Source organism: Callithrix jacchus, chromosome 14 (assembly GCF_049354715.1).
Source record: "Callithrix jacchus isolate 240 chromosome 14, calJac240_pri, whole genome shotgun sequence".
Lineage (NCBI taxonomy): Eukaryota > Metazoa > Chordata > Mammalia > Primates > Cebidae > Callithrix > Callithrix jacchus.
Genome location: NC_133515.1, coordinates 106846058 through 106874011, shown reverse-complemented (window position 1 = coordinate 106874011; position 27954 = coordinate 106846058). Strand labels below are relative to the sequence as shown.

At 41.5% G+C, this 27954-nt stretch overlaps 1 protein-coding gene and 2 long non-coding RNA genes across 9 annotated transcripts in view; 1 reads left to right on the top strand and 2 right to left on the bottom strand.

The window, feature by feature from the left end:
• Positions 1 to 19959, bottom strand: part of LOC118147411 (uncharacterized) — a 212384-nt gene extending 192425 nt beyond the window's left edge. For 3 of the 6 annotated variants that reach the window (XR_008476487.2, XR_008476481.2, XR_008476486.2), the window contains exons 1-4: positions 19877 to 19959; positions 12664 to 12913; positions 11736 to 11817; positions 7824 to 7990 (exon numbers count right to left, since the gene is read on the bottom strand). This is a non-coding gene — a long non-coding RNA (uncharacterized LOC118147411). Of the gene's footprint in view, positions 1 to 3596; positions 3693 to 4645; positions 4764 to 7823; positions 7991 to 11735; positions 11818 to 12663; positions 12914 to 19876 lie in introns of all 6 variants that reach the window. The other 3 variants (XR_008476482.2, XR_004733810.3, XR_013526172.1) reach the window with 3 other exon arrangements.
• On the top strand, positions 13474 to 24221 carry LOC118147412 (uncharacterized). Its single transcript, XR_004733815.3, has 3 exons — positions 13474 to 13860; positions 16405 to 16962; positions 24088 to 24221. It is a non-coding gene; the product is annotated as an uncharacterized LOC118147412 (long non-coding RNA).
• The window catches only part of LOC128929670 (uncharacterized), a 361144-nt gene continuing 356801 nt past the window's right edge, over positions 23612 to 27954 (bottom strand). For both annotated transcript variants that reach the window (XR_013526170.1, XR_008476490.2), the window contains one exon: positions 23612 to 27078. The gene's annotated coding sequence lies outside the window, so the exon portion shown is untranslated. The remainder of the gene's footprint in view (positions 27079 to 27954) is intronic.

Sequence of the window (27954 nt, the reverse complement as noted above, 5' to 3'; positions counted from 1 at the left end):
AGAACATTGTGGTATTTTTGTGAGAAGAATTGACAGATAAGTTAATAGGAAAGAGTTATATGAGACACATACCCCTCCACACCACTCATGGAAATGTAGGTGATATTTTCAATACAGAATACATCACAAACCAAAAGGTAAAGATGATTCAGTGTGACTAGTGTTTAAAACATTTCAATGTCAACTCAAGTTAGAACTTTACCTTACACTTTACACCAAAGATACATTCCATATGTATCAGAGAGTTAAATATTTTTAAAATAAAACACAAAAGAAAATATGTGTGAATCTCTACTCAATCCTTATAGAAAAGGACTTTCTAAACATTTAAACAACAAAAAATAAAAGAAAAAAGTATTGTTAAGTTTGAATGTTGAAACATAATATAATAGCCACATTATATAGCAAAAAATAAGGCCAAAAACTGGAAAGATTCATAGTAAGCGTGATATAAGGTAAAGTGTCTTCATATATAAAGACCACCTGTTCAAGAGTGAAACCCAGAAAGACTCAAAATCCTTTTAAAATATGAAAATGACTAAACAGAAAATTCACAGAACTAATACAAGTGATTGACACATTTGAAATTAGGTTGAACCTCACCAATTGGTAAAATAAGAAAGCACATTTTACCCATCCATGCACTAAGGGTCTGTGGATGGCAGCTTCCAGTGCTAGCAAGAATACATTGAAAAGAGCACACATATATTTTCCTTCATGAGGTAAATCTGGAAGTACACATCAAGAATCTTTAAGAAGACTTAGAATTCAAAAGAACATTGTTAATCAGAGAAGCTAAGTTTACTATGTACAGTAATGCACCCCACAGCATCATCACTGCAAACCTAGACGATGCTTAGCATCTCCCAGTCTCAATTCCTCAAGTGAACACCAGGAATAGTAACCTGCTTGCGTATTTTTTATATATGGAAAGCACTTGAACTAGAGCTTGGCATAGAGCGGGCACTTAATCATTCTTGTTTTGTTTGTTTGAGAAGAGAGTCTCAATGTGACGCCCAAGCCAGAGTGCAGTGGTGCAATCTCAGCTCACTGCAACCTCCACCTCCTGTGTTTAAGCAGTTCTCCTGCCTCAGCCTTCGGAGTAGCTGGGATTACAGGCACACACCTGTAGTAGAGACAGGGTTCCGCCAGGTTGATCAGGCCGGTCTCAAACTCCTGACTTCAGGTGATCCACCCGCCTCAGCCTTTCAAAGTGCTGGAATTACAGGCATGAGCCACTGCATCCAGCCCAGTGCACTGTTGTTTTTACCATCTTTTGCTGTTCCAGCAAAATTCTGACGGCAATTTCTGGCTGCTGTTTCACTGTGAGTCTCCTGCTAAGTAACACCTGATAGATGTAGGACACTTGCAGCTCCCAGCAGGCCACAAGAGAACTGTTTCCATTCAAACATTGACAATTTTGAAAGCAGAGGGATTTGAAGGAATATATACATATATAACAAATTCACTTATTGAGACTATTCCCTTAAGATGGTAGATAATTGAGGAATGCTATTTTTATAATAGATATTTACATTCATAATTACTGATTTCCGATTGCCAGTACATGTGGCAAAATAATTTTGGGGGATGATGTGTGCTCAAGTGTGAGAAACATAAAGATACAAGATAAATATAATACACACACACACACACAGACATATAGGATGAAAATATATATGAGCTATATAAATACATAGATTTATACAGATATATATTATATCTAATTGCATATAAAGATGTAGATAGAAATGAAGATATCAGATAAAATTAGTCACTTTATGAAAGAATTCATGGTCACCCATTAGACTCCAAATCTTACCTAATAGCTAAAATGTAATTAATTGGACTTTTAAAGGTACAATTCACATTCAGTATCTCAGGGACACATATATTTCAATACGTGAAGTAGACATGACACATTTACTTAAATTTGAAAGTCATAGTAATTAATGCCTGCTAATCTCCCTGCACAAATTCTGAAATACCAACACCTAGCCATAAATAGCTTGAAAGTGTGACCACAAAGAATGTGCCCATAGGCGGATTATCTTAGGGAGATTAACCTGCTTTTTCAATTTATTCAGTTATTAGAATCTTAAAATTTAAGTACTAACATTTTCAAAGTACTAAAAAGACCCCAACACAATAATAACTCAGAAAACTTGGACAGATAAATATAGTGACTTTAAAACCATAGCCGTTTACAAAGGAATTCAGAAAGAATTGAATTTGATTCAAAGAGGTTTAAATCAACGACTGACTACCAGAATGAAAACAATGCTTTGATCGAGTTTTTTGAATTTTAAAACCTCATGTGAACTACAGTGTTATCCTATGTTCATCAGAGTCATTTATCAGTATATCCATCCACTTTCAGAATGGGGGGTCGGGGGGGAAGCTGTTACATCAGCATTTTTTTAACCTTCTCCTTTCTACACATTCGGCCTTTCTTGTGTGTGTCTTATAGAAAATTTGCATTTAGAGAAAGGAAATTTTAATCACTTGAAAAAACACCCTCTTGACCACACCAAATCTTTCACTCCAAATCCCAAGCCATTCAAACATGACCCACGTTATAGAAATGAGGGAACAATGGCCATATACTCTGCTTCCTCCCGCTAAACTCAATTTAGTGATTATATATATATTTTTTTTCTTTTTTTTTTTCTGGCCTTGTCTCAGTCTCTTCTATGGATCAATTTTCCCCACACTCAGTAATGAGATGAGGTAAGCCATATCTTTTCCAGATTACAGAGGCCAGGTTCCAGATTCCAGATTTGCAAGGCAAAGGTGGAGAGGAAACAAGAAGACTCTAAAATAAGCATGGAGGCAAACACTCCTTGCTCTCAGCTTTGGCCCACCAGTAAACACACGCTCACAACGTTTCTCCTTTGTAGATTCTGAACAAGTTTCATGAGCCAGTATCTCACAAACATCTGCCTTCATTATAATTATATTTCTATTTCAGCTGCACCAAGCTATTTACAGATGAGCCTGTTCATAAAGAGCTTTATAATTAAGCAAACAGAAATATCTTTTTATAGGATGCAGATCTAGGGGTGATAATCACACACAAAATACACAGCAACAGTTGCAAATAGAGTGTTTAACGCTAGTTATATAGTTAGTGATGTGCTCAATAAAGCCTGACATGTCTTTGTTCCTAAATACGAGAAAATATGGTCTTTGCTACACAGCAATGTAAACTGTCTTCTTTTCCTATTTTTTTAAGCAAAGGCCATATTTTTCAGGGTGGGTTCTTAAAATGTATGTGTGTATGTGTTTTATCTAACAACAGGGTTATAACACACATTATCTGGCTTAGTAGGGCTTAAAACATGCCTGGGATTTGGAGAGAGCTGATTCGAAATATAAGCAGCAACGTATGGTGGCACAGAGTGTGACAGATTAAATTAGTAGATAGTAGAGATTATCTGATGGTACTATAGAAGTTGCTGGCAGACCAAAAGAAACCTACAATACTTATCGCAGCAGAAAAAGGGATTGCTCATGTTCCAGTAATATCTGCCTAAACCCTTGGACATTTCCCAAGAAGGCCAATCTTTGCTCTTGAAAATTCCCATAACTCTTACCTGAAACCTTCCCCTGTCTCAATGCTTCAAAGCTGTCCTTTGCAGAAAATGTTTGTAAATCTTGTTGACCATCCCGAAGTCATGAAATCCCAAACACTGGATAGGAAAAATAGCCATTGTTTGCTAAGATTCAGCCTTGGCACAGAAAGGGTCATAAATATCAAACAGCACTTTGTTTTAGAAGATATATGGACAGCTCATACACTGCTCCCGAGGGTATGCAGTGGTGCAATGCTTTAGAAAATGATCTTAATTTGAAACACACACACACACAGAATAAAAGAGTGAGTCTAATAATAGTAATGCCCTTTGACCTGGCAATTCCAGTTGTTCAAATAATTATGAAGAAAAGAAAATGCAAAAAGCATCAATAAAATAACTTATCCAGCAAGAGATTTATAATATTGTTTACTATTGTCATAAAATAAAAATAGAAGGTCCTCATTGTCCAACTATAGGGAAATGGTGAAATAATTTATGGCAGGTTTATTCAGTGGAATATCCGACAGCCATAATATATTTACTGTCTAAAAGTTCATAATGATTTGGAGGAATGTTTACTATACAATATTAATGAATAAAAGTAGGATGAATGACACAATATAATCTCAACTGCATATATATGAAAGTATAATATGAGGAAATACATCAAAATATTTAAAGTGATTAAATTAGGGAAACGGGCATAGACAGATTTCATTTTATTCTTGTTAGTTAAATGTGTTTTCCAAATTTTCTATAATAAACATCTACAAATTTCAGGTTCAATAACGGGTATTTTTGAAACCATAACCAATCTCAATGTCCCTCATAATGATAAAATTGGGGTTGCTTAGCTTTATTGTAGATGGCTGGCATCATGTTTTCTGAGAATCGACTCAAGTAACCAAACACTTTCTGTGACCAAAGTTTAGCTGTGTCTCTGGTCCACTTTCTCCCAGTCTGCTAAAATATGCATGGGAGGATTCCAAGGTTTGAAGCATGTGTTCCAAGTATAACTATATTTGTTCTTTAAGAAAAGGAAGATAAGACGGCGTGGTAGCACACACCTGTAATCCCAGCTACTCGGGAGGCTGAGGCAGGGGAATCACTTGAAGCTGGGAGACAGAGGTTGCAGTGAGCCGAGATCACCCCATTGCACTCCAGCCTGGGTGACAGAGTGGGACTCTGTCTCAAAAAACAAAAAGAAGAAGAGAGTACTGAGAGGGACACCCCTGGCTCTGGCGCGGCCTGTGCTGTTTCAACAGTTTGTCTCTCTTTTGCTTGAGTCTTTCTCCTGGTCTGTGTACGTGTGTATGTTTCCTACTTTCCTCCAAGCCTCCACATCTGCTCCTTAGGCCTTTATCTCTCCATAATGTGTAATGAAAGAGGGAGAACAGAAATCTATTGAGTTCCTTCAATGTGCCTAGTGACATTCAGTCTTGTGAAATCTTTCCATCTTCACTCCATTCATAAGGAATTGTTACCATAACCCCATCTTAAAGGTGAGCAGAAGTCCCAGCATGGTTGCTCACACCTATAATCCTAGCACTTTGGGAGGCCAAGGCACAAGGATCCCTTGAGCTTAGGAGTTCGATGCCAGCCTGGGCAACATGGTGAGACCCCATCGCTACAAAAAATTTAAAACATTAGCTAAGTGTTGTAGCACATGCCTGTAGTCCCAGCTACTCAGGAGGCTGAGACAAGAGAAATGCTTGACCTCAGGAGGCTGAGGCTGCAATGAGCCGTGATGGTGCCTGAGCCCAGGAGGCTGAGGCTGCTATGAGCCGTGATGGTGCCACTGTACTCCAACCTGGACAACACATTCTGAGATCCTGCCTCAGAAAAAAGAAAAGGATGAACAGATAAAGGCAAAGGGAGTTTGTTCGAAGCTATCCTGCTCTTAGGGATATAGCAGAAATTTAATATTGGTCTGTCTAAATCCCAGCTGACTAAGTGAATCAATTCTTCTCCCATGTTTTCCATGTTGTGTCTCTGATATTGGACTTAAAAGACCCACTGTAGGGGGACGTTGGTGTGAACTTCAGCAAACAGAGCATGCTTCCAAGTTCAAATACAACCCAGTGCTTATCAGTCACCCACCAATTTACCCAATCCTCTCAGCCTACTTCCAGGTTTCATAACTTAAACAGTTAAATGTATTATAAAGTAGAAAAAATAAAATAAAATAAAATAACACCAAACCAGTTTAAAAGATCAGACTGTTACTCAGCCTCAGATTGCCCCAGCCAGTGGGTATATTCTTCCTTAAGATTTCTTGATGGGGATAGCGTTGATTCTGTAAATTACTTTGGGCAGTATAGCCATTTTCACGATGTTAATTCTTCCTAACCATGAACATGGAATGTTTCTCCAGGACATAGGAGTAGGCAAGGACTTCATGAACAAAACACCAAAAGCATTGGCAACAAAAGCCAAAATAGACAAATGGGACCTAATGAAACTCCACAGCTTCTTCACGGCAAAAGAAACAGTTACTAGAGTGGATCGGCAACCAACAGAATGGGAAAAAATTTTTGCAGTCTACCCATCTGACAAAGGGCTGATATCCAGAATTTACAAAGAACTCAAACAGATTTACAGGAAAAAAACAAACAAGCCCATTCAAAAGTGGGCAAAGGATATGAACAGATACTTTACGAAAGAAGACATATATGAGGCCAACAATCATATGAAAAAATGCTCATCGTCACTGGTCATCAGAGAGATGCAAATCAAAACCACATTGAGATACCATCTCACGCCAGTTAGAATGGTGATCATTAAAAAATCTGGAGACAACAGATGTTGGAGAGGATGTGGAGAAAAAGGAACACTTTTACACTGTTGGTGGGAGTGTAAATTAGTTCAACCATTGTGGAAGACAGTGTGGCGATTCCTCAAGGCCTTAGAAATAGAAATTCCATTTGACCCAGCAATCCCATTACTGGGTATATATCTAAAAGACTATAAATCGTTCTACTATAAGAACACATGTACACGAATGTTCATTGCAGCACTGTTTACAATAGCAAAGACCTGGAATCAACCCAAATGCTCATTGATAATAGACTGGATTGGAAAAATGTGGCACATATACACCATGGAATATTATGCAGCAATCAGAAATGATGAGTTTGTGTCATTTGTAGGGACATGGATGAATCTGGAAAACATCATCCTCAGCACACTGACACAAGAACAGAAAATGAAACACCGCATGTTCTCACTCATAGGTGGGTGATGAAAAATGAGAACACATGGACACAGAAAGGGGAGTACTAAACAGTGGGGTCTATTGGGGGGAAAAGGGGAGGGCCAGTGGGAGGGGGCGGTGGGGAGGGATAGCCTGGGGAGAAATGCCAAATGTGGGTGAAGGGGAGAAGAAAAGCAAAGCACACTGCCATGTGTGTACCTACGCAACTGTCTTGCATGCTCTGCTCATGTACCCCAAAACCTATGATCCAATAAAAAATTAAAAAAAAGATTTCTAACCACTGCTTGAAGAGCTCCTTCCTTTCAGTTTCATTAAACTCGCATCCCTTTTGTTTAAAGGTATGTTTTCTGATTGCTGATGTCCGGGATTTGGCAAACTTGAACACAGACATTCAGGTTTACTGTCTTTTACAATGTGTGGGCCTGGAGTACATTCCCTGGGATTCCCAGATCAAAGCATGTCCAGGCCTCTTGCCCTATCTGAAGACATCAGGTAGTTTTCCTGAAATGAAACTACCTAGATTTGCATGGTAGTTCTGGATTTGAATGGACTATGGCTCTGTATTAGTCCATTCTCATGCTGCTGATAAAGACTTATGTGAGACTGATTTATAAGGAAAAAGAGGTTTAATTGACTCACAGTTCCACATAGCTAGGAGACCTCACAATTATGTCAGAAGGCAAAAAGCACATCACACATGGTGGCAGACAAGATAAGAGAGCTTGTACAGAAAAAATCCCCTTCTTAAAACCATCAGATCTCATGAGACTTAGTCACTATCACCAGAACAGCATGGGGAAGACCCACACCTATGATTCCATTACCTCCCACCAGGCCCCTCCCACAACATGTGGAAATTGTGGAAGCTATAATTCAAGATGAGATTTGGGTGGGGACACAGCCAAACTATATCAGGCCCTTTCTCCAGCATTTTCAGTCTTTTTATCATGCCTGCCTTCTTTTCTGAAAACAAATAAACAACAACAATGAAACCATTCTCCAAAAGCCCCATCTCAAGAAGGAATTCTTACTTGCTCAGATGCTCCTCTATCTGCCATTCTGATTCTCTCTGTTCATAGTTCATGTATTAATATCCTCTCTTGGAACCCTGGAATGTAGCGGTCTCCTGGCAGGATGTCAGCTGTGTGTGAGGCCGGCTTGTAGACATAGAAGCTCTACGGTCACACAGGCTCTGTACCTAGGAGGATCGCATGCTTAGTCTAATACTCACTTGGCTGTCACCATCTAAAAAGTCTTATGAATTTTCGATTTGCACTGGACTCAAACCTGCCCACTAGTCTGGAGCCATCACCTGTAGTCCCAGCTACTCAGGAGGCTGAGACAAGAGAAATGCTTGACCTCAGGAGGCTGAGGCTGCAATGAGCCGTGATGGTGCCTGAGCCCAGGAGGCTGAGGCTGCAATGAGCCGTGATGGTGCCACTGTACTCCAACCTGGACAACACATTCTGAGATCCTGCCTCAGAAAAAAGAAAAGGATGAACAGATAAAGGCAAAGGGAGTTTGTTCGAAGCTATCCTGCTATTAGGGATATAGTAGAAATTTAAATTTCGGTCTGTCTAAATCCCAGCTGACTAAGTGAATCAATTCTTCTCCCATGTTTTCCATGTTGTGTCTCTGATATTGGACTTAAAAGACCCACTGTGGGGGGATGTTGGTGCGAACTTCAGCAAACAGAGCATGCTTCCAAATTCAAATACAACCCAGTGCTTATCCCAGGTGGTCTTGATTCGCCACCTGGCTGTGTCTTGGGTTCTCTGCTGGCAAGTCTCTGGAATACTCACACTGCTCAGAGCCGCTGCTCCTGAGCCTCCTTTGCTGCTGTTGTGTTCTGTTTCTTTCCCTGTTCTCCTTCTGACCCAGTTTGGCATCACAGATCTCCTCTAACTCCCAGGGCACTGCTGCTCCGTATCCCTCTGCTTTGCCGTGCCTAGCTTTACCCTAAGGCAGTCCCATGCTTCCATACTGGCCTTTTCTTTCTCTTTGTTCTCATTTTATAGCTCACACTACTCCTAAAGCTGCATCTCTCACCTTGATGTGAACGACTTTTTAAAAAATTATGTTTTCCACAACTTTTCTCTCCACCACGTTAACCCTAAAGTTCCAGGTGCTGATTTGCTTTAACTCAACTCTCCCCAGCAAATTGAGCTCAGCAGATAGAAAATCCTACTCATCACTGCCCTCTTTAAACTGGTGCTTTCTACAAATTTCTTTCTTTGATCAGGGAAACTGTCATTGTACATGAGACCTACACTTCGGTATAATTTCTGAAATATTTCCCATGGTTACTTCTCTCAACCAATCTATCATTGAGTCAGCATACATTAACTTTTTTTAATAAGGGGATAACATACAGCATTTATTAAAGAAATGAAAAATAGCATTGATTACATCCACTCTTTATCACTTAAGAAGTGTATGTCATGCCTATCCTATGTCAGTCACTGTTAGGACACAAATATGAATAAAGCGTTTTCCAAATGTCTCAAGCACGCATTAACTCTTACAGAAAGCCCAGTGTCACAAACCTCCCAAAGCCAAGTTCATTGCATCCACAGCTACATCCTGCTTTTTGGTTATGTCTGAGCCTCCCGTGGTTAGAGTTAGCAAAGGCTCTAAGGTTTTTCGCTCATAACTTCAGATGGCATATCATAATGAAAATAAGCCTCGGTCTGAATTCTGACACATACGCACTTATTAGTAAGTAGGCACAAGTGGCATCCAACAACCTGTTGTGTTGGAGGCATGAAGCTCAGCTCGCCGTCCTTTCCAACACTGCTTTGTGTGAAAAATTCACTTGGTGCTGATGTGACAATATTCTAGCAGCACCATTCAGCTGACATTCTAGTTCAAGTCAGGTGACAAAAATCCTTCCAGAATCAGCTAAAAACAGTCAGGCTTGGAACCCTAAGCTGAGGAGCCTATTTCAGAGGATGCCAGCAATTAGGCTCACTGGATTTTTCTTCCTTGTTCACAGAAGAGCAGAATTGACTACATAATATCTCAAGCCAGTCCACATTTATTTCTTCATCAGTTTTATATAGGGAGTATTTTAATAATGTATTGAGGACTGATGAGCCACCAGCTGAACAACAAAAACGCTAATAAACAATAAACAGGCTAATACCTTGAAAGTAAGCCACATCAGCGGTGCTTCCATTTCAAAACCAGTTTCACCCAGAATAACCAGAACAGTGGGATCAATGTTCCTTTGCTTTCCTGTTCACATTCGCCTATTGTACCCGCATGTGTGCCCAAAAAAAGCATGTACGCATATTGCTTAACTTTTTAGAATTTTGTATTTTGTAATAATTTTATTACATAAAATTTACATAAAAGTTACAAAAATCATACAGTTTCCATACATCTTTCAATCAGTTTTCCCTAATATTTATACCCTAAACACATAATGAATGAACAGAACTGATTTCATCAGGGCCATTGTGTTAACTCTACTACATGCTTTGTTTGATTTTTCCTGGTTTTCCTAATTTTTTTTTCTGTTCCAGGATCTATTCTGGGTTTTTTTACTTTGCATTCAATTTTCACATCTCCTAGTCACCTTTAAAATGCTCCAGGACAGTTCCTCAGTTTTCCCTTTTATCTCATGAGTATGGCTTTTTAAAGAGTACTTGTCAAGTCATTTTACAAAATATACTTTGATACAGTGTGGTCTGATATTGAGAACACAGACACATACACACACACGTACACACACATACACATACATACGCACACATACACACATATATACATACACACACATACACATACACACACACATATATATGGATATATATAGTAAGAATATCATGCAAGTAACATTCATTTAGGTGGGTCACATCAAGGAGTTCAAGGTATCTAAATGTCATACTACTAGTGTCGTTAACCTCAATTACTTGGTTGAGGTGTTTCTCCCATTTAAAATTACTTTGTTTTGCAACTAATATATGTCTTAAAGAAGATTATTTGAGATTATTGAAACACCTTCTTTTAACTTTTAATTTTTGTGAGTACATAGGTGTTTATGAGTATATATACTATGCCTGTATCAAATATCATGTGCCCCACAAATATATATACTATGCCTGTATCAAATATCATGTACCCCACAAACATATATACTATGCCTGTATCAAATATCATGTGCCCCACAAATATATATACTATGCCTGTATCAAATATCATGTACCCCACAAATATATATACTATGCCTGTATCAAATATCATGTACCCCACAAATATATATACTATGCCTGTATCAAATATCATGTACCCCACAAATATATATACTATGCCTGTATCAAATATCATGTACCCCACAAATATATACATATAATGCATATTTTAGTTTTAATTATTTTAAACTTAAAGATATGTTGGATGTGGTCTTTGGGACCCACTGTTTTCACCTATAGTAAGGTACTAATATTTCTCCACATTGTTGCATGTGGTAGTAGTTCGCTCTATTTTATATCTATGTATTCATTCACTTTCTAGTTAATGGACAAATTTAGGTTACTCTCAATATTGCTGCAAACATTCTTGTACAAATCTTTTGTTACATATATATATATACATATATGGAAGTTTTTCTTGAGTATAAATGGAGTTGTGGATATACTGGGCCAACAGGACAAAATGAAGGTTTAAGAGAAAATGCCAAATTGTGTTTTTTCAGTGTCCAGTACAATGTCTGCTAAGTAACAATCAATAAATGTTTGTTGGTTTTTTGTGCCTATTGGTCAGGCACAGTGGCTCACACCTATAAACCCAGCACTTCGGGAGGCCGAGGCAGATAGATCACCTGAGGTCGGGAGTTTGAGACCAACCTGACCAACATGGAGAAACCACATCTCTAAAAAACAAACAAAAAACAATGAAATTAGCCAGGCGTGGTGGTACATGCCCGTAATCCCAGCTACCTGAGAGGCTGAGGCAGGAGAATTGCTTGAGTCCGGGAGGTGGAAGTAGTGGTGAGCTGAGATCACTCCATTGCACTCCAGCCTGGGCAACAAGAGTGAAACTTGTTGAGAGAGAGGGAGAAAAAAAAAGAGAGAGAGAGAGAGAGAAAAAAAAAAAAATCTGTACTTTGAGTGACCTAGAACAACTGAAGGCTTATATATATATTTGTTTAGCCAAACTGAGCATCCTGTCATTCCCCAAATATTAAGGCGGGGATTCACTTGGCCACTCCCCCTTAGCATCTCCATAAAGACATCTTACTCAGCTGTGTCTGTGATGGGAGAGAATGCTATAATCTTAAGAATCCCTAAGCATTTTGCTAACACTTATTTTATAACACTTATTCTTAGCAGTTTCTTTTACAAACAGATTCATCTCTCTGTTGTCTATGTGCTGTCTGAGAGCAAGAACTATTATATTAGTCATCTCTTTTACCAGGATCTGAGGCCAAGCCTAGAACAGAACAGGTGCTCGGGAAATCTATGTTGTGTGAATTTCTAATCCAAAAAAAAAAAAAGAAAAGGAAAAAAAAAAAACAAAATTTAAAAATCCTCCCATGGAAAAATTCTTATAAGAAAGTTACTTTTGTCTATAACCCTTATAAAACTTCATGATGTCCAGTCTAGAAACATTATAGTTTTTTTTTAAAAGAAAAAGCCCAAATAATGATTCATGCCTGTTTCAGTGAATAGGAAAGCGCAATTCTTACTATTTTTCTTTTCTTTTTTTTATCTAAACCCATAAATGTCAGGGACTATCCCATGCTCCTTAAAAATTGCCCCCAACCCAGGTACAATGTATCCCTCATCTACACCAACTGGGCATGGGTATCTTGGCATCTTTTCTGCCTCTTCATTTCTCCTCTGCCACAAGACATATGAGCCTCACCTTTCTCTTTGTCCAAAGCCTTCGGTTTTCCTAGGTCACTCAAGGTACAGATTCCCTGACGGTTTAGTTCTTACTCTGCCTGGCTGCTTTTATGGAGAGAATGTTCCCAGCCTTGATTGTGCTTTCTTGCTTTGAAATTCCAAGGAGGAAAACAAATGAAACGGATGATCCGTCGATGCTCTGTTGTGGTCAGAGTTGCAGTGGGGAGGGGAGGAGACCCTCACGTGAATACGCTCTTGCTGCTGTGGCTCTGTAACATTATCATGCATTCATATTATGTCCAGGGATAGACCATATTTGTAAATATAAATTATTCTGCAAGTCCAACTTTAATGTCTTTAAATATTACCTTTTCCATCATCCTTTCCTGGCCTGAAACAAACCAAGGCGTATAAGCTGCCATGTTCTGTCTTCTGTCATTCACAATCACAATCATCATAGCATTTTATTAATTTCATAGCTAGAAGAGTCTTGAATGAACTGCACTTATATTCACGGTCCTAGAGCTCACGTCCATCTGTAACACATGCTCAGATATGGCAGACCACACACATTCACATAGGTGAGGCTTTTCCTCAACATCTTAGCGCAACCCTTCATTTATTCTTATGTTTCAAAAAACATGTACCAGAGAAGGAAAAAAAATAGATGTTATCATCTATTATCTATTTTTAAAAGTCTATTCTGTTAAGGGTAAAAGAGGAGGTAGGGTGATGAAGAGAGAGTAACTATATTCAAATGATGTTATGATTATGTCATAATCATATTCTTGGAACTCATTACTCAAGAGTTCCAATCTACCTCTGCTCTGTGATTGTGTGTGTGAGGATCCAGTGCAAGACAGAGAAACTGTTCCAGGTATTTGGAGCACAAATAGGTTTAATACAAGGAAGTAGATGCTCATAAAATCAGTAGACAGATCAAGGAATGGGCGTGAGGGGGCTGCTGCTGAGCTATTCACAGGACTATAGAGAAGGAGCCAGAGGAGAGGAGGCTGCTGCTGACTCCACTGGCTCTGCTGGCTCCCTGAAACTAGGCATCAGGACTCAAAAAGCACTCCCATGAGAACCACCTCCTTGCTTTCAGAAGCTGAAGGAGGTGGCCCGCAGCCGCTACTCCAGATCTGCCTTCCACATTTTCCACAGGTTTTTCTGACTGTGGCAGGCAATTCTTAGTCAAATCTCCAGCTACTCGCAAGTATCCTTTGCAGCTTCCTGACTTCTCCCAACAGAGAAGGTGAAATGGGGTGAGAGAGCCAAGCCACCACGTAGTAAAATGAATTGTTTCCCTGTTGCACAGGGTAGTATTTAAGCTCACCCTCTTCTCTACCAGTCCCATCACTCAGACTGTTCCTTCTGGAGCAATTCTGTTAATATCTGAGCCTTGGTTTTTGTAGCAGCAAGGTATTGTCCTTGCCCATTTGTTGGAAGTATTGAATATAATGCATACACGGGACTAGTACAGTGCCTGAAACGAGGTAGGCACTTGATAAATTGAAAGTCTTACTGGCGGGCGCGGTGGCTCAAGCCTGTAATCCCGGCACTTTGGGAGGCCGAGGCGGGTGGATCATGAGGATCGAGACCATCCTGGTCAACATGGTGAAACCCCGTCTCTACTAATAATACAAAAAAAAAATTAGCTGGGCATGGTGGCGCATGCTTGTAATCCCAGCTATTCAGGAGGCGGAGGCAGGAGAATTGCCTGAACCCAGGAGGTGGAGGTTGCAGTGAGCCGAGATCGCACCATTGCACTCCAGCCTGGGTAACGAGAGCGAAACTCCGTCTCAAAAAAAAAAAAGTCTTACTGCCCTCCCTCAAGAATGATACAGTGTAAATATCAATCAATTGCAAACACTGACCAAACACCAGCTATGTCCTTAGATGCTTCCATGACCCCATTCCAGTTAATCATCATAACAACCCCATGGTGTGCATCTTGAAACATCTGTGTGGTTGATGAGGAACCAAGGGTCAGAGAGAACATGTACCTGATCCAAGGTGAAGGCAGGGTTCCCTTCTCTTACCTCCCCACCCAATTCTAACACACACATACATCTGAATAAAATGCCATGTATTTTTCTTATGCCGCTAGAGAAGGGCTAGTTTTTCTTTTTCTGTTTTGTTTTGTCTTTGAGACTGAGTCTTGCTCTGTCACCCAGGCTGGAGTTTGGAGTGCAGTGGCACAATACTGGCTCACTGCAACCTCCACCTCCTGGGTTCAAGTGATTCTCCTGCCTCAGCCTCCCAAGTAGTTGAGATTACAGGCATGCGTCACCATGCCTGGCTAATTGTTGTATTATTAGTAGAGATAGGGTTTCACTGTGTTGGCCAAGCTGCTTTTACCATGTTGGCCTCACCCTCCCAAAGTGCTAGGATTACAGGTATGAGCCACCACGCCTGGCCACAAGGGCTAATACTGATGTCAGAGTCTTCTGCTCTCTCCCCTCCTTATGACATGTAGAAATGGAGAAAGTGTGGCATCTGTGATCACCGCCCTACTGTCTGCACATTTTCACCTCACTCTCCATTCTTGATCTCTTTGCAGCTTTATACTAAACTATTTCATTTGTTTGCATGGACAGAGAATCTTCCAGCTGTGTCATTCTTCCTTCTCTCCCAGCCTCCCAGCCCTGGGCAACTCATTCATTCATGGAGGGAGCACCGTCTACTAGTGTCCACTGAGCTAGGTGCCCTGATAAAGACTCTGAGATGAGCAAAGCTTAGACCCTCCCCTCTAATGTACATGCAGTCCTGTGAGGGATGAAAGGATGTGCACCCAAGTGACTGCAGTGACATTTGAGAAAACATTATTAAAATGCTTGACCTCAGACTGCAGGAACTCTGAAGGGCATGAGTGAGTCTACCCCATGACAGGGGAGAGGAGGCAGGATCAGGGAGACTTCACACAGAAAGTAACTTTTATAACAGCTTTATTGAAGTGTGATTGATGTACAAAAGCTGCATGTATTTAATGTGGACAATTTAAATTGGATGAGTTTGAATATACATAAACACCTGTAATACCATCACCAAAACTGAGGTAATAGACATAGCCAACACCTCCCAAAGATGCCTGTGTCCCTTTTGTTTTGTGTCTGTGGTAAGGACATGTAACATAATATCTGCTTTTTTAACAAATTTTGAGTTCACAATACTGTGTGTTAACTAAAGGCACTGTACTGTGTAGAGCAGCATAGATCTCTAGAAGTTACTCATCTTCCATAACTGAAACTTTATGCTCACGAAACAATTCATTTTCTCCACCCAGCCCCCACCGACCCCAGCTCCTGGCAACCACTCTTGATTCTCTATTTCTATGAATTTGACTGTTTGTCTTTGTTTTGTTTTACTTTTTTTTGAGATAGGGCCTCACTCTGTTGCCCAGGCTAGAGTGCAGTGGGGCAGTCACGGCTCACTGCAGCCTCCACCTGCTGGGCTTAAGTGATCCTCCCACCTCAGCCTCCCAAGCAGCTGTGACTACAGGCACATGCCACCATGCCAGGCTAATTTTTTAAAATTATTTTTTTGTGAAGATAGAATCTCACTATGTTGCCCAATCTTGTCTTGAACTCCTGGTCTTAAGCTATCCTTCCACTTTGGCCTCTCAAAGTGCTGGGATGACAGGTATGAGCGCCTGTGCCTGGTCCAAGAGTTTGACTGTTTAGATTCCTCATATAAGTGTAATCATGCAGTGTTTGTACTTCTGTTCTTGGTTGATTTTACTTAACAATTTGTTTCACAGCTTCATCCATGCTGTTGTAAATGGCAAGATCTCTTTCTTTTTTAAGGCTGAGTAATATTCTATTGCATAGATGCAGCACATCTTCTTTACCCACTCACTTGTAGATGATGAACATGGGAATGCAGATGTGTCTTTGCGATCCTGATTTCAATTTTCAGGAAATGTACCCAGAAGTGAAATCACTGTGTCACATGGCAAACCTCAACTTTGATGAATGATATATTTTACCAAGTGGAAAGAAAAGCATGGGGTTCCTGAAGTTTAGGATGGAGTCCCAAAGAGGCCCTCAGTCTTTGCACCTTCACCTTAGTAAACCCTGCTGACACCATGTGGATGATGTCTGGACATCAGTGGGATACTACATTTTGAGAGGAAATAGGGGTATGCTGAAAAATTTCAAATGACTTGTGTCTCTTAAGTCCCGGAAGTGCTAACCCATTGCTATTGGAAGAACGGAAATGCCATCTGGCCCCAGATATGATAGATACCATGACAACACTCAGGGGGAGTGAAAGCATAAACAGGAACTGGGGCCAGAAGATCCTGACTTGGAGAATGGTGAGTCCTTGGATGCTCCTCTGTATGATTAATGGGGGGTTGGGATAAGGGTGGGGAGGAGAAGAGGCTGGAGGGGTGAGAAAGAGGCAGCAATGGGGACAGGCGCTAGGAGAGGCATGTTGGGCTCATGCCTCAGAGTCCTTGAATGTCGTGATAAGATGTCCAGGCCCCTCATCTCAGATGCAGTGGGAGGCTCTTTGCCTGTCTTCAGTGGCACTCCACAAGGCAACTTTCTCCAGCCACTACCAGACCCTGGGAGGTTCTCCCACCTTTACCGACAACACCGCTCTGCTTCGTGTCTCTGTCTCTCTGTCTCTGTCTCTCTCTCACACACAATCTCTCTGTCTCTGTCTCTCTGTCTCTTTATCTCTCTCTCTCTCTCTCTCTCTCTCTCACACACACACACACACACACAATTATTTGATTATTTTTCAGTGACTCTGTAATGGCTGTCACCATAGATCTTATGTCTAGGCTAAGAAACTGTATCTGACTTAGTTATTATTTTTCTCACCATGCTGTGACATATGTAATTTTTAAAAATAAGGAAAAAGAAGACAGCTCTAAAATTACTATGTAAAATATGACTGTGCAACTTCTTGGTGTACTTGGTGTGTAGCCCATTGTGAGTTACGGCGTTGCATGACTCCACGGGCAGGAACATAAATATGCATTTAGCCATAGACCACAGCTCACCATTCCCTAGGATCTGCTAACTCCTCCCTGCCCACTGGACAGCAGAAATGCCTGGTAGTCTAGTGGCAGGTAACAAGCAGACACGCCATGCTGAAGACCCAAAGAGCCTTCAATTCCTTTTGCAAAGGCAAGACTCACGGCCGAAGTGTCCACGCACACCAGGTTTGAGAGCTCCCACGAGTCTCCTCTGTTGGGGAAAATACTCACTGGTGTTTTCAGAATTCTCTATGCACCCCCAGCATAGCAGTCAGGGGAGAAATGGGAAATGTCCTCCGCACCTTGGAGCCCAGCTCTTGCCAAGAAGCAATCCAAAGTCATTTAGCTAGCTCTGCTCTCCCAGTACAATTATTCAGGCCCTGGAGAAGAATAGAAATGAGGTGTCTGCTGCCACTGCCTTCCGAGCAGGGGGTGGCTGGCTCTGAAAGCTCCCCAGGCTGACTTAGGATGACCAGACGAGAATCTGCGTAGGGCAATTTTGCCCCAGCCCTGGACGTCCATGCTCCAGCCAACACCTTCCGAGTGGACCTGTTCTGCCACCCAGCTGCTGGTGTTTCTTCCTACATGTTAAGTCTGAGCATCTAACTGATCTCTAGGAAGGGAAAATCAGAGCTTTTACTATAATCTCTATTCAGACTGTCTAGAACAGATGGGTCTGGTGTGCTACTGAGGAGGTGGTCCACCTGGTAGGACCTGAACGTGGGGTGAAGAAAAAGGGCATCACATGGAGATTCATGAAGATACCAAAAAAGCAGAGTTAGTGGGGGAAGGGAGTGAGCAGAGCTAAGAACTGAGCCCCCAGGGAAAAGCTAAATTCACTTTACCCAAGAAGAAAGTCATAATGAGTTGCTAACACCAAGGGACTGGAGACAGATATGAAGACAGAGCACTAAACCATCAACAAAAATATGATCTGCAGCGGAGGGACATGGGTTTACACGGGCTTCACTGGGTTCCTGGCTAACAGCCCCATGCACCTTACAGGGTGGCCACCTACAGCGTCTCCGTGCATTGCCACAGCTTTGGGGTGAGCATCCAGCCTTCCTTTACAACGTTTTTAGCTTCCCTGTCAATGTAAGAAATAAATATCACGCAAAAAATATAGAGGCCGGTGTCTCCGGGTGATAATCAAACCATTAATCTTCAGTCTAGAAATGCCTCAGATGAAGATTCAATATGGGTGACTGCTCAGAGCTGGGCTGCTCTAACCACAGATGTAGCTCCAGGTGGAGGTTTTGTGGACCACGGGTCCCCAAGTAGGCGGAGGCTGTCAGCATGGCCAGGTTTGGGCATAGTATGAAGAAGCATCCACTGGCCCAGACTTTGGTCCATAGAGTTTCTTTAGTTATCAGGCCATAGCATTCCATAGGGAAGGAGGCAGGTGTCCCTAGCACCTAATCTCTTAAGAGCCAGAAACTCTTTAAGCACCATCCAATAACGCCATAAACGTGTACAGAGTGAAGTATGAGGTGGGGGAGATTTTCAGTGGTACTCATGATGCACAGAGCAGACTTTCTAATTATGATAATCTCACCCAAAGTCCAAACTCCTAAACCAGCATGGTCTGGGAAGACATGCAGAATCTCAGAGCCCACCGCCTGGTTTGATATTTAGTTTCACCGTCGTATGCCCATGAGACCCAGGGTTTATAACCCATACTTTGCCAAACCCAGCTCAAATCCTGCCTCTTCAGAAAACTACCCCTTATTGTTCCTAGATGCTTTTCTGATCCCCTCCTCTTTCAAGTCCTAACAGTCTTGAGGTGTATCTTACAATTCAGTACTTGGTGAGTTCTGTCTTAGGCTGTTCTAATTGTTCCAGCGGAGAAAGCCCTGTTACAAAAGGATTACCAGCTACAGAAGAGTACCTTTCTCTCTTCTTCAGCAATGGGAACAGTTCAAAACACATTGTATGTTCTCAAGAAGGCCTGTGGGTTGGCTGACCCGTGTAGACGTAGGGTACACTGTAGCCAGAGCGACTGTAATTCCGTGGTACTAAATCACTCTCAAGGCTGAAATTACATGTAATGAAAGGCTTTTCCCTGGCTCCAAAACAGAACTAAACACCTCCTCTTTCTATCCCCTGAGGCTATGAATGGCCTCGCCATCTTCTGTCCTCTAACACAAATCAGAAATCCAGATTTAATCATGATCTTTGATTCTTCCTTCCTTCTTCCTCAGCCCCTAAAAACAGTTGCCCCCAAAGTCTTATGAATTCTTACCACTTCGCATCTCTCAGATGGTGTTACATCTCTCCATCACTCCTGTGACTGCAGTCACACCCTCATCATTCCAGTGAGGTTTTGAGCACAACCCCATCCTGCCTTTTTGTCTACTTCTGCACTGAGTGATTCATCAACCAAACCTCCAATCCATCATGCCTCTTAAAACCGTGTAGATAAAAGTCAAGCTGTTGTTTCCTACTGCTTCCAAGATTTGTTTAAATTACTTATCACAGTGTACAAGGTCCTCCTTCGTCATGAGCTCATAGAGACACTTCTTATCTCAATACCCTTTGGCTGAGTCACGATGACCAATTAGGAATTTCTTGAGGTCCATGCATTTTATGCAATAGTTTTTGCTCTGCAATACTCTAGCACCTCTACACCTACTTCTCAGGGCTCTGTCTGTCCTTCACGTCTCCACTCGAGCATTTTCTCCTTGTGAAAGCATTCCCAGAGTAGGGGAACCTACATTCAAATAATTCTCTACTAACATTCAAGTACTTAATACCTTGTGTTGTCATTACGAATCTCATTGACTGCCTTGGCTGTTATTAAACTAGACATTTGCCCCTTTTAGATCAGAAATTGTATCTCATTCATCTGTGAATACTCAGAGCTCAGCGCAGCGTCTGGCTCAATAAATAATTACCGGGTGCATAGATGAATAGAGAAAGAAAAGAATGAATATAACAATGAATGAATAGGTAACTGGGCAAAGGAATGAGGAGGTGAAAAATGAGTGACAGCACAGCACAACGCTTTAGCCAGCTCTGTGGTTGGTTTTCTGCTGCATGTAAATACTGCAACCTTGGGCTTCATCTCACTGCCTGAATTAACTCTGGGCAGCTTCATCTACTTCTTTGCATTCACGATCTCCTGTGGGTTCTCACCTCTAAAAATCTCTATTTCCAGGGAATGAGCTCATGAGTTTCAGACTCAAACGTGCACTTTCATAGTTGTATATCCCCACGCGGATGTTCCACAGACACTTAAAACTCAGAATGTCCCAAATTTATGAACTTTCTTCTATAACTCAGTTATTTGTGTTTCCTTTATCCATGAAAAGAATCATTTCTGTAAGTGCAATCCTTATTTCTCCAAACTTCAAATGTCCACATTCTATCCAGCCCTAGTATGTCTGCCTTATAAATATCTCATGCCATACCAGGCTCTCTCCAAATGCACTTGCATTACTCTAGCCTGGGAAACAACTCTGGCTCTCCTGGATGATTCCCGTTGTCTCCTGCTCTCACTGCTTGCATTTTGTCCTGCTCAAATCTACTCTCAACCCACCAGCCAGGCTGCTATTTCACAGTGAGCTCATCCCAGTGATTAAAACCCTTCAGTTGTTTTCCAGTATCCTCTGGCTAAAGGCCAAACTCTTTTGAAAAGTTTACCGTGCCCTTCCTGATCCTTCACCACTCAGCCTTGAACCTGATAACTCACTGCCTTCTGTCCCCATAATCTCCAATCATGTTAAACCGCTTTCTGCTCTTCAAAGAGAGGCTGTTGTCTGGGGCTCCAGGCTGACTCACATATGGCTCTTTCATTGTGAAACACCCTCCCTGATTTTGCCTATACAGCCTGCATGCCCCTTGGCTCAGGTGATCTATCATCTCCTATAAGAAGCCTCCCCTGCCCACTAGGTGGAGGCCCCTCCCATGTGCTTCCTACACTTCCTCTTACATAGGAATAATAGCACTTATCACATGATTATAATTTTCTGGTAATAGGTCTTTTCTACCACTCTGAGAACCATAACTTAACCATTAGATGAAGGATCAAGATAATGTGTGTGTTTGGAGGTGTCCATCATCAAGCAACTTTCATGTGAGCCTTTTCCTCTGATGCAAGTGATTAATAAATTTTCAGTCTAACACTAAGTGCTCTGTGATGCACAGAGTCAAGGCAATTCTCTCATACCTTGAGACCCATCTCTACTACTTAAAGAATATGTATATGACATTGAATGAATATTGAACACTTGACTAATGAACAGACATTTATGAAGGACCTGTAACATTTCCGAAATGTTGTTAAGATCCTAGGGGAATACAAAGATATTCCCCATCCATGAGAAGGGTAGGATCAGATTGAGAAGACAAACACATAAAAAGAATATTACTGTAGTGAAGAACATTGTCCCAGAGAATCTGTAAGAAAGACTTGCTTGGTGCTTGAAAATTCAAAAAGAAAAAAAAAAGTGGCCAGGCTCAGTTGCTCATGCTTGTAATTCCAGCATTTTGGAAGGCCAAGGTAGATAGAGTACTTGATCTCAGGAGCTCAAGACCAGCCAGGGCAACATGACAAAAACCTGTCTCTACCAAAAAAGTACAAAAATTAGTCAGGTGTAGTGGAGCACACCTGTAGTCCTAGCTGCCCAGGAGGCAGAGTGTGCAGTGAGCGGAGATTATGCCACTGCATATTAGCTTGTGCAACAGAGTCCTGTGTTGAAGGAAGCAAGGAAGGAAGGAAGGAGGGAGGGAGGGAGGGAGGGAGGGAGGGAAAGAGGGAGGGAGGGAGGGAGGGAGGGAGGGAGGGAGGGAGGGAGGGAGGGAGGGAGGATGAAAGGAAAGGAAAGGAAAGGAAAGGAAAGGAAAGGAAAGGAAAGGAAAGGAAAGGAAAGGAAAGGAAAGGAAAGGAAAGGGAGGGGAGGGGAGGGGAGGGGAGGGGAGGGGAGGGGAGGGGAGGGGAGGGGAGGGGAGGGGAGGGGAGGGGAGGGGAGGGGAGGGGAGGGGAGGGGAGGGAAAGGAAAGGAGGGCAAGGCACAGAGGCTCATGCTCATAATCCCAGTACTTTGGGAGGCCTAGGCTGGCGGATCACGAGGTCAAGAGATCAAGACCATCCTGGCCAACATGGTGAAACCCTGTCTCTACTAAAATACAAAATAATAATAATAATAGCCAGGCATGGTGGTGCGTGTCTATAGTTCCAGCTACTCTGGAGGCCGAGGCAGGGGAATTGCTTGAAACAGGAAAACGGAAGTTGCAGTGAGCTGGGATTGCCCCACTGCACTCCAGCCTGGTGACAGAGTGAGACTCTGTCTCAAAAAAAAAAAGCAGGAAAGGAAAAGAAAGGAAAGGGAAGGGGAAGGGAAAGGGAATGGGGAGGGGGAGGAGGAAGGGGAAGGAGAAGGAAAGGGATAAATTCTCCAAGACATGACAGTAGTTAGCAGACTGCAGTGAAAAGAAATCAGTTTGCATTGAAATATATTCTAGGATTAGGAAGCCACGTTTTGGAAACAGCAAGACAAGGCAGGAATAAGTGTCACGCATTTGGGGGCTGTACAGAGAAAGAAAAGAGAAAAAATAGACATTTTTGAATAATGCCTATGTGCACATTACAATTTCATGTGAATTACTCACATTGTTTAATGCACTAGATTAAAAAGAAATGTTATATATTCTAAAAATTGCCCTGTTTTGACAAATAAAAAAAATATGAAGCTCTGAGAAGTTCAGTAAATTTCACAGGAGCCTCCAAAAGTTGCAGGACTAGGATTTCAACCCCAACTCTTTTGACTCCAAGTTTATTCCTTTCTTCTACCCTAGCAGGTGAAAGCCTAGACTGGCAAAGATTTAGTATGGGATGACGGTGGGAGTTAATGTCGAATCACAGCTGGGGAGCCCATACTGGAGAAAATGGCCTCTGTTATGGCCATTTTCCCCCATCTGATTCCCATTTCCACTTTAACGGTTTGAGAACAATATCTGAGTCCTCTGAATAGTCACAATTTTTTTTTTTTTTTTTGAGACGGAGTTTTGCTCTGTCACCCAGGCTGGAGTGCAGTGGTGTGACCTCAGCCCACTGTAACCTCTGCCTCCTGAGTTCAAGCAATTCACTTGCATCAGCATCCAGAGTAGCTGGGATTACAGGTGCATGCCACCATACCCAGCTAATTTGTCTGTGTGTGTATTTTTGTAGAGATGGGGTTTCACCAAGTTGCCCAGGCTGGTCTCAAATTTCTAACCTCAGGTAATCCACCTGCCTCAGCCTCCCAAAGTGCTGGGATTACAGGCAAGAGCCATGGCTCCCAACCTTGAATAGTCACAATTAGACTACTTTTCAGTCCACGGACCAAGGAGTAAATATTTTGGATTGTTCTCTGTTGAATTTTTAGGGATATGTGTACATGAACTGGTTCTTGGGTAGTATATATGAAGTATTCAGCAGTCATACGACATGTGACTTTCTCTCTTGCTTTATAGGCAATCTGTGAGAATGTCTGGTTTAACACTCAAAGAGTCAAAAGAAAAGCACGACGTCTACACAATAGCCTTTTCACTTATTGCTGGTGCCCCTCACTCTCTTTGGGAAGCTCCCCGTATCATGCCCAATGGAGAAGGGATTTGCTGAGCCTTCATGTGCTCATAGAACCTGTCTTAAGATTTGCTTCAACTACGAAAATGCTTTCACCTTTATTCTAATATAAGTTGCTATTTTTCCCCTTAGAATGTGTAACTATGGTTTTCGTAGACTAAATCATGCCAATAAATACTTTCACATATTGCCGGTAGGAGTATAAATGGATTCAACCATTTTGGAAGGCAAATTGGAAATATGTATCAAGAACTTTAAAAATGTCACTTTGGTACAATAATAACACTTCTTTGACTTTATCCTGAGAAAATTACCCAAGAGAGACATGGAGATAACACCTTCATTTCAAACATACTCATCATGGATTATTTATAAAAAACATTGTAAACGATGAACAAAAGGGTACCTCCAGATAGAAATGTTTATTTCAAAGTTTGTATAACGACATGAAGCAGGTAACTTTTGGTGGTAAGTGACAAAAGAAGGATATAAAATGGTAGGTGGAGTATGAAAACTGAAAATCAGTATGCACTGGGGAAGATTTAATTAAACTACACCAAAATGTAGACATGTTAGGGTGGCATGATAAATAATAGATTGTTTTCTACATTTCTACACCTAAAATTTTTTAAACAATGATGATGTTTGTTTTTATAATCAGAAAAAACTTTATTGTTTAAAGAGCTTTTCCTTGCTGATATTATAGACAAAAGAGAATAGTAGAAATTGGAAGGTACTAGTTTCATAAATCAGAAGCAAAAGAAAGACTTTGAGACATATCTCAAAAGACATGTTGACATAAGTAAGTTAAGTAGCAATAGTTCAGTCTGTGTGGTCAGATGTTTGCAAATTCTAGAATGACCTGCAGACACCCTTCCAGTTGCAAGGAGAGAGAAGAATCTCAACTGTATGACAGTCCCAAAGAAATCCTGAACAACAATTTGCTCTGGCTCCTAAAATAAAGAGAGAGATTGCAGAATTGAATAAAGTTGCAGAAAACAGAGGGATGTCTGACAAACAGATAATCAGAATCTTCTAAGGAGAGGAGAAATGTGACATTCACAACTAGCTTTAAAAATAGTGATCTTTAAATCCTGAGTAGCGTCACAGTCACATGAGAATAGGTGGAGCCTTGGCAGCCACATTTACATGGGAGAATCTAGACCGAGCATCTAAAGAGTTGTGATTCAGTACGTGTGTGTTTCAGGAGGCTCTTCCCTAGCACAGCACACCGCCAAACCCACACTGTCTACCCTGGTGTGAACTCAGAGCCGCAGCGTGGCAGAAAGAACTGCGAGTCAGTCTCCCTCAGTCTCGAGGCCCCAGAGTCTGACGCGGCTGTAGGTGGTGCCGCTCACGGATGAGATCAGCCACTTCATGCAGCCAGTGCAGAACAGTCACTCTCCCAATATAGCAGGGACTGACTAACGCGGTGGTAATGCCGGGAAGATGCTGGCACCTCTGGGAGAATATCAACATGCTCCTTGGTCTGGGCTAAAGGCTGCATCAGAGGGGAAGGTGTTATAGATGGAGGATTTTTTTTTATAAGATGCACACAAAAATCTCTCTGGCATCATTTCACCAACATGTCACTTTAAACATGTTTGTCCATATATAAAGCCACAGACCATTACACTAAGTGAGATGCCAACTGCCTGTTCTCAACCACTGTTCATCATTCATGCTAAAGACAGCATAACTACTTCACTCATTCAAACTCTAGTGCTCGTGAGAAACAACCCGATTGATGCCTATCCTTTAGTGTCTGAGCTGTAGGCCCCAAAAGAGGCCCAGGAATTTTCATTTGTATAAGCATCTCCATTCATTAGGATAGAGGAAGTCCAGAGATTGAACTAAGAAATGCTGCTCTGGGCTATCTGTTTATCAATCAGTGAACAAAACTTTTTAAACTACTATCAGTTTCACAAATATGAGGAACTAACACAAGTTCTTAACAACGCTGATGTTGCTGGTTCTAAATTGAACACAAGTACCATCAATATTTTTATTTAAGAGTTGGATGGAGACGACTAGATATTATGACTCTGAAATCTTCAGATGCCCTAGGCAGAATGAGATAACCAAAACATCAAATGGTAGAATCAGGACTTTAAAACGTTCTGGCATATTGGAAACAGCAGATCGAAGCTAACCAGATAAAAATAAACATGTATAAATAACCAGTTCTGTATTGTGAGTCAAATAGTGGCATGTTCAAGGATGAAAGCCCTGCTTTAGTAGGTAAACAAGGCCCAGAAGTTTGAAATTAAGTCACCTAGACAGATAGGATTGCATGCCAACATTTAGTGCTCATGACAGAAAAAAGAATGGCCCCAATATATCACGCTGTGCACTCCACACCTGGAGTGCTGGATTCTGTGTTGGGAGCCACATTTTAAGAAAAAAATTGCAAATTGAGACTCATCCAATAGTAAACATTTTGATGGTAAAGGCCTGGAAAACCATTTCCTACGAAGAAAAGTGAAGGAATGAGGAATGTTTACCCTGGAAAATAGAGGACTTGGGAGAGAAATAAGCTGTTGTCAAACCTATGAAAGGCACTCATGAAAGAATAATTCAATTCACTCTTTGTTGTTCCAAAGAGCAAAACTGAGGTTGATGGGGATAATAATATAAACCATAACGCAACTGGGAGCACTGCTGACCTGTGCTCCCCACCTCACCTTTGTGACGGTGCTCCCCGCACATGCCCCGTTCCCATCTCATAGATAAGTCATCTGTGAGGGCTCCTTCCTCCAGGCCCTCACCACCCCGGCCCTTGTACTGAAATAGGCTCTCTTACCTGTCTACCTGGCTGACATCTACACAGTATTGAGGGCTTGATTCTCTCCTCCTCTGTGAAATCTTGGCACCAACACCTACAACAAAAAGACTGCCACTGAGGTGTCATCCTCTGTGTACCCCCAGGCACCACAGACTTCATCACAGCCACCTCCCCTGGTGGGTGAACAACTGTGCACACTCCTGCTTCATTTTCTGGGGTACAACCTAGCCCCCAACAGAACCTTAGGAAATCAGAGAGAAATAAAGAATGAGAAAGATATAGAAAAAGAATTAGTCATGTAGCCATGTAGCTAATTTACTTACACCTCCTGGATGTAAACCAAATCAGCAGTAAGAACCAAGCTAGAAGCTTCACCCTTAGAAAAGGTGTTAAGATATGACTAATGACATGCTTTTTTTAAAAATTATACTTTAAGTTCTGGGGTACATGTACAGATCATGCAGGTTTATTACATAGGTATACACGTGCCATGGTAGTGGTTTGCCACATCCATCACCCTGTCATCTACATTAGGTATTTCTCCTAATGCTGTCCCTCCCCAATCTCCCCACCCTCTGCTATTCCTTCCCCAGCCCCCAACCCCAGGCCTCGGTGTGTGATATTCCCCTCCCTGTGTCTGCGTGTTCTCTTTGTTCAATGAACACTTATGAGTGAGAGCATGTGGTGACACGCTTTGAAAAGAGATCAGTCTACAGAGATGAGAACTCAGCCTGATACACCACCATGAGCTCTCCTTATATGAAAAACACACGGCATATTTGCAGGGAACTCTTGGTAGGAGATGCAAAGAGAGAGAATAGAAATGTTCCTTGAAGCAGAAGAAACATAATCTTGATCATTTGTTTGACTGTAGTTCTCTAATTTGAGTGCTAGTATTTCTAAGATAAACTAGAGTGTTTATACTTAAAGCTTATTTATCCTGAACCAGTAGGATGTCATTATATATAAA